The sequence below is a fragment of the Tupaia chinensis genome, unplaced genomic scaffold, assembly GCF_000334495.1.
Source record: "Tupaia chinensis unplaced genomic scaffold, TupChi_1.0 Scaffold000561_1, whole genome shotgun sequence".
In the NCBI taxonomy this organism is placed as follows: domain Eukaryota; kingdom Metazoa; phylum Chordata; class Mammalia; order Scandentia; family Tupaiidae; genus Tupaia; species Tupaia belangeri.
This window is the reverse complement of record NW_006160074.1, coordinates 876,852-884,118: the sequence shown is the minus strand read 5'-3', so window position 1 is coordinate 884,118 and position 7,267 is coordinate 876,852. Positions and strand designations below refer to the sequence as shown.

General features: G+C 57.1%; 1 protein-coding gene across 1 annotated transcript in view; it reads right to left on the bottom strand.

Moving 5' to 3' along the window:
• TSPAN18 (tetraspanin 18) overlaps positions 1-7,267 on the bottom strand; it is a 179,349-nt gene that overhangs the window by 143,933 nt on the left and 28,149 nt on the right. The window lies entirely within an intron of this gene.

Genomic DNA, 7,267 nt, shown 5'->3' with positions numbered 1-7,267 from the left:
TTCCCTCTCCTCCCCTTACCAAGCGTCCAGAAGCAGCCCCTGCTCCCTGCTCCAGGGGATCCAAGAGGGGGCGCCAGGGAAAGGGGGCCTAATGCTCCCTCTGCCAATGGCGCCCGTCCTTGCCCGGATAAAGCCATCAGAGCTCCAGGATAAATGGACGTGGCTCTTGCTTTCAAGTCCCACCCGCTGACAGATCGCCTAATTCCCCCCACCCCCTGTTCCTCAACCTTTCAGAAAAAAATACAGGCGGCTTGCTTATCTTAGTGTGGGGTTGCCGTGGAAACGGCATCCCCTGTGAGATGCACTGTCATAACATCTCAGTGCTGCTCAGAACACTTAAAGACTCAGCCTCCTCCTCCTGGAGGCCTCAGCCCAGGGGCAGCTGTCAAATGGTAGGGAAGGGGGTGGGAGGGAGAGTGGCAGGAGCCTAAGGACTAGCAGGACCCCAGCTTGGAAACTCTGCTCCCACCTTTCTAGGCTCGGGATCACTGGCGGAGGGGAGGCTTAGGGAGTGAATGTCCGTCAGGTGGGTTCCAGGCCAGGCGATGTGCTCTGCTTGGGCAGCTCGTGGTGAGACTCGCCAGCTTCCCCGTGAAGTTACCTCTGTTAGCATCCCCCTTAAAATAAGGGGAAACTGAGGCTCATTGCAGTGGGTACTGCTGGGATCCCCGTGACTGACTCCCAGGTTTTAGCACTCAAATCCAACGTCCCAAGCCCAGCTGCGGGGGTGCGTACCTCTAAGACGCTGTGCTCTGCATGCTGGGAACCCCTGGGAGGCCTGGGTTCAAACCCTCATCCCACCTATAGGCTAGGCATGGCAGCGTGATTGTAATCCCAGGGACTCAGGAGGATAAGGCAGGAGAATGGGAGCTCAAGGCTGGCCAACTGTCAAGGGAAAAAGAAAGAAAGAAAACCCAAGGTCCCAGGAAACCCCTCTGTCCCAGCTCTGGCCACATGCACGCCCTCGGGTGCCTGCATGTTCTGAGTGCACCAGCCCACCGTGCTCTGCTTGCACTGTACTTCCGCCTCTTCTACCCTGGCCGCCCTGAGCATTTGCCCCCGGGGCTCTCACCACTTCCCTCTGCTGTCCTGACTCCACCACTTCCCTGGGCACACTCGCCTCGGGGTCTGCCTCTGTGGCCCGCCGACCCTGGGTCATGCAGTAGCCGTGCTGCAGTTGCACCACTGTGGCCTCCCTGTCCCCCACCAGCCTGTGCCTGCCCACATGTCACACTCAGAACTTCTGGGCCTTGGCCCGTGCCTGTCCGTGGTCCACTCTGCTTGGGGCCACCCCGGGGCCACCCTGGTCTCGGGCCCCCTCATTCTCCAAGAGCTGTGGAGGCACCACCTCAGCTGGGAGGCCTTCTGCAGCTCCCACCCATGACAAAGCTCATGACAGGAGGACCCCCAGCTCTCCACTTGGGTCCCGTCTTCATCTCTGAATCCCACAGAGAAGGCGAATGACACGAGTGAAGGAAAGCACCCACTGCGTGCCCACCCATCACGACAGACAGCGCAGTCCTCACCAGCTCCCGCGAGGCCCACGTGACCTCCCAATCGGCGCCTTCCGCCTTCCGCCACCCCCGCCGCAGGGGGCTTGCTAGCTCAATGCTGCCTCAAGCCCTTTGTGCCTGGGGCTTCGGGGCCACAACCATCTTTCCCACAGCCCCTGAGGCCGGCCCTCCGCAGACTTTTGGTGTCCGCTCCCAGATGGATATAGACAGATAGACAGATACACTCAGTATGAGAGCCAATAATAAATATAAATTAACTACGCACGTAAATTACAGGTGCAACGTTTGCACAAATAAAGAATACCTGTGGCATGTAAGCTCACGTTGAATACACGCTCGATTGTTCATCTCCACACCAGGCTAAGCTCTGCCGGGGGCACTTCCCTGCTGCTGTGCGCGGGAGCCAGAACACTGCAGCACGCAGCACGTGCACAGTAAACACTGCTGACGGGGCGGAGGGACTGTACCAGACTCACCCCTGAGAAGGGGCCCTCTTCTGTCGCCGCTATTACAAACCCAAGCTCCCTGGGAAGTGACTCGCCCAAGGCCACACAGGCAAGCCTTTGATCTCCATGGCCACCAGGCTTCACTGCCACCTGACCACACCCTGCGCCCTCCCTCCAGGAACCCTCTCTAGCAACATCGGGCACTCTCTGCTGTTCCCGGAGCCCGTCCTTCTTCCAGACCTTGGTGACTGGCCCCTTTGCAGCTGGGGACACAGTAGGGACCAGGAGGAGAAGACAGTCCACAGAAGGGGTGACGAGGTGACCTCTGCAGAGGGGCTGGTTCAGCATGGTGGTTACCCAGAGTGGGAGCAGACTCCCCCACCAGCCCCACAGTTCCTGCCAAGGCTCCCAGTCTCCCCACTCGGGGGTCCAGATGGACCCTCTCCCGCCTCTTCAGGGGGCCCGATGTGTCCATTACTAATTAAACACAGAAGCCAATTAGTCCAAAGCTCTTCATGGAAATTATTAGAAATGCATTTCAAGTATATCCTCACCCCCCTTCTACCCCAGGGGAAAAAAAACAAAAAATGGAGTGGATTGGACCGCTCACCCCTAGGCCTGGGCTGCAGTCCACCAAGGGCAGAGAACCAGGCCCAGGGCTCCTCTCCACTGTCCCTGACCCCGGGCCACCCCAGTTCAGCTGTCCTAGGAGAGGCAGGGGGAGGGAGAGCCACTCTCAGGCTCAGTTCCCAAAAGCTCGGGGAAAATGGAGTCATTCTTCAGACCTCCTCCCACTGGGCTAGGGAGGGCCGAGGGCTGAGGGCTTCACACTTCTCCTTGGAGACGGGGTAGCATCCTTCTCCCGGGGTACGAAGAAGGGGGAGCTCCTGCCCCGGACACAAAAACGCCCTTTCCTAAGGGGGTTCGTGAGAGGGTTCGCAGGAGAAAGCCCCTTCAGGACGACGGTGTCACCACATGGCCCTGTCCTGGTGACGATTCGCCACCACTGTCCAGTTCCTAGCCCTGTGAAGGAGTTCTTAGCAGTCCACCCACAGATGAGGAAACCGAGGTTCGGAGGGGACAGAGGACTCTAACCCTCACAGTGTCCCCGTTAGGGTATCTCACGCTGCTTGCCCAGGTTCCAGGCTTATTCAGACATCTGTCATCCTATTTTGCACACTCACATGCACACCTACGGCATGCCCTCTACACACCGGTGCACATGCACACACAGAGGCAATGGCCACACTTCTCCCCTGGTCTTTTGGAGCCTCACAGTGAAGAGACTGCCCTGGAGACCAACCAAGGACAGACATCCATGAGGCCTGAGGTCTTAGACGCAGAGACAGGACGGAGACATGTTCACGTCTGACAGCCCAGAACACCCTGAGAGGCCCCGCCAGGTGGTCCCCCAGGAGCCTGTGGCACTCAGCTCCGAAGGGGGCACTGGGACGGGCTGGCAGCCTGGCCTCCCGGCTCCTGCATTCCACTCAGACAAGGAAAGGAAGGAGGGCCGGGCTGCCGCTTCCCAGAGCCCCCGGAGATCCATTTTGATCACAGATTATTATTGTTTTTTCCTTTTCCAATGCTTACAGTATCCTGCGGGCAGACTATGAAAATAAAGACTCATTTCCTACAGATCTGGGGTATTTTTTCCCTCTCATTCCACAAATGCCATAAGGTTGGGTGAGCGGCATGCAGAGCGCCTCCGCTGTGCTCTCGGTCAGCGTCTCTGATCCCAAGTCCTTCCAGACCACACGTGTGCCTTGCACAACCACCCTCAAGGGCAGGGTTTTGCTGCGGGCCAAGGCCAGCCCTACTTTTTGTCTCACCAAAGCCCGACAAGCTCCTGCCAGATGGTTATCCTCCTTTATCAGACCAGGAGAAGGAGGCTCAGAGAAGCTAGGGAACTTGTCCCAAACCACATAGCAAGTTCAGGAAGGAACAGACAAAACAGAGCTTTTCCCTCGCACACATAAAAGTCAATAGAGCTATTTTTTCCCCAAAGTTTCCAAATTGCCCAATTTAATCTCTGAGTCAGCTAAAAATGAGCTCCCTACAAGATGTGCTGGTAGATGTTTTATTCCCCACCCGTGACTTATTTCTGTTGCTAAGTGAGAGCCTTCGCTTCTCTGATCATCCCAGCTCTGCCTTGTATAAGCACTGGTAAGCGGTGAAAAGAATTCATTGATGTACTGTGGCGGTTGAGGTGCTGGACTCCCATATAGCCAACCGTGGTTCAAGTCCTGGACCCGGCAGATTGAAAATCACACCAGGTGCATGTGCATGCCCAAACTCCTGAGAGAAGGGACTGTGGTGTGTGTGTGGGTGATTTCTCCCTCTCCATCTCCCTCTCTCTGTCGCTCTCTGTCCCTCTCCAGTGAGCACAGGTGCTCTATGGCAAAATCCTAAAAACAAACAAACAAACAAACAATTCACTGATGCATTTGTGCAGCATTCTCTCCCAGGTGACACTGGGTGTCATCGGCAGGTTGCTGCAAAGGAAAGCCTGCTGGTCTGTCTTCCTTTGCTGTGCCTGTTATTTTCTGGGTGCCAAGGGGGGCCGGATAGAAACAGGGAAAAAGGCCCACAAAGCTCCTTGCGGTTTTCTCCACACGCTGCGTGCGAGCGCCCTACGTAGACGTGTTCACGAAACAGCGAACGCGGCCTCTGGCATGGATTCTTCCTTCCACGTGGCTTCCTCTTCTCTCCATGGAGCAGCGGAGAGGGAATTAACGCAGAATCAGCTCTGACCCGTGACCCCTTATTGGCCCACATTCCTGTCCAGGTACAAGAGGAACAACGCTCCCGGCACGATGCCGCCAGGTCTCCTCAACGCTTCTCACTGCAGGAACCTAGACTGTCCAACATGGCTGCCACCAACCTCACGTGGCTCCATGAACTGGATTAATCAAAATAAGGGGCCAGCAGAGGGCATATGGTTAACATGCTGGACTCCCACGTGGTCGATCATGGTTCAAGCCCCAAACTGGGCAGCTTAAAACTCATACCAGCCACATGTGCTTTCATGCCCCAAATCCTGAGGGGAGAATAGAGGAGAAGGGATTGCGGTGTGGTCATTCCCCCTGGGGGATGATTTCTCGCTTTCTGTCTCTGTCTTGCCAGCGAGCGCCCATGCCCTAGAGCAAACCTCTATTTTAAAAAATTTTAGCAAAAACAAGAAATACAATTTTGATGCCGGCCCCTCGGCCCCAGTAGCCGCCTAAGAAACGTCCGATGTGGCAAGCGGCTATGCTGCTGCTTGGCACACGCATGAACATGTCCATACTGGAAGAGAGTCCCAGGAAGCAACGTGGCCACGAGCGCAAACATCCTGGGGAACAGGGGTCCTGGGACAAAGAACGCGCCCCGGGCCCCCGGCTCTCTCTGAAGCTTCAACTTGCCAACTGCTTACGGAAGGTCTCTGGGGCTTTGCATGACCCGTGGAAAAGGAGGCATGGAAAAAGGTTACCCAGCCAGCTCCTGTTCTCAGGCCCAGGACTCTGAACCTTCTCTTTGTTGGCAAAATGGAGACAATGACACCTAGCGACACACCTGGGCCTGGGCAGGATCCAGGCCGGTCCACGCTGTGACTGTCCGCCCTGTGCCGTAAGCAGGGGTGGGGGTGGGAGACTTTAAGGCAGACCTGCAGCCTGGAAATGTGGAGTTATAAGTGGCCCTGACATGAAGGGGGGTTACTGGGAGCCCAAAGGGAAGCTTTGCAAACATGGGTCATTACCGATCACCTCGGAAGTGTCCTCGACCGGGGGAACAGGTCAGCCCCATTCCCTGACTTTTGGGGATGCTATCTGTGCTGTTCACACCGCCAGTACCTGGTCGGTGTTCACTTCCGGCCTGGCCAGCCTTAATGTTTTATAGAGTATCTCTTTAACCCTCATCACAAGCCTTCGAGATTAGATTATGACTATTCCCATTTACAGTGGGGAGACTGAGGCGTGGGGTAGCTAAGAGGGCCGGGTGATCTGGCTCTTGCCCTCTAAGCCCATGCCTGCCAGTCCTGTGGAAAGGGAGCACCAGCATCCACTGGCCGGCCACGCCACTCATGACGATGCCACGGGGTGTGGGGTCAGTGCTGCACCACCCACGGCTGGGAAGGTCTGAAGAGCAGGCGAGGACAGGACTGCGAGCCCAGGGTCTGGACTGTAATCCAACGGAGCTGCTGTGGAACGGACTGTGTTCATCCCTACCGGCATGAGCGCGGTGTCCTTCACCGCAGGATGGGGACCCCAGAAGTGCACATATCAGAGCTCCCAGGGAACCCCGAGTGCATGTAGCACCCCACCCATGGGAAGCTCTCCCGAACAGCAGCTGAAGCCGTTATTCTCTCGAGGGTTGAAAGTGCTCGCCCACGTAGTTCTGCCGTTGGACCCACCCAATCCTGCTGTCCCCAGCCACACGCAGCACGTGCACACCTTCCTAACGAGGCTCACGGTGGAACGGTCTGCCTTCCTGTCACCCTAACGGTGATGGAGGGAGGGGGGCAGGGTGAACGTGCGCGTCTAAGGGCATCGCGGGTGGGGTGTGTCCACACCTCGTTCCTGGACGACTTCCACCCATCACAGGGCAGGGGAGGAAGGCCTCACCGTGGTGCCCGAGGGGTGACAGGCCCTAACACTGACAGGGAGACACTGAGGACATCACCACACTTCACACTGACCCTACCCGATGTCAGGTTTCAAAGCCCAGAACACAGAGCCTCTTCCCCTGCCCGGCCTCTCTCCATAGGAGGCTGGGGCAGGAGGTTTGCAGAGCAGGAAAGAGGCCCCAGACACCGCCCGGTCACCAGGCACAGGCATCCACACCTCGGGCTTCTGCCCAAGGAACGTCGAAGCAGCCCGGCAGGGAAGCACTACTGTCTACCCCCTCGCAGAGGGGGAATACGAGGAATTATGTGCCTTGGCCGAAGTCACGCAGATATTTTTTCTTAATTTTCTTTTAATCTGCTAGAGGGTGCATGCACTCGGCAGAGAAAAGACAGAGAAGGACAGTGAGAAAGCACTTCACATGGATCACACCGCATCCTCCTCCTCCTCCGTGTCTCCCTCCTTCCAAGACCGTGGGCACACACGCACACACGCACAAGTGCCCGACGTGTCTTTCAAGCGGCCGGGTCCAGGAGTTGAACCACGCAGTTGGTCGTGTGGGATCCAGCTGCCTTAGCCACCATGCCACTGGTTGGTTCCACACAGAACTTGGCAGCAAACGCTTGTATCTGTCTGCCAGCAAGTCCCCGCCTGCCATGGGCACGTCCCACAGCTGCCCCTCAGGCCACGGCCACCCCAGCAG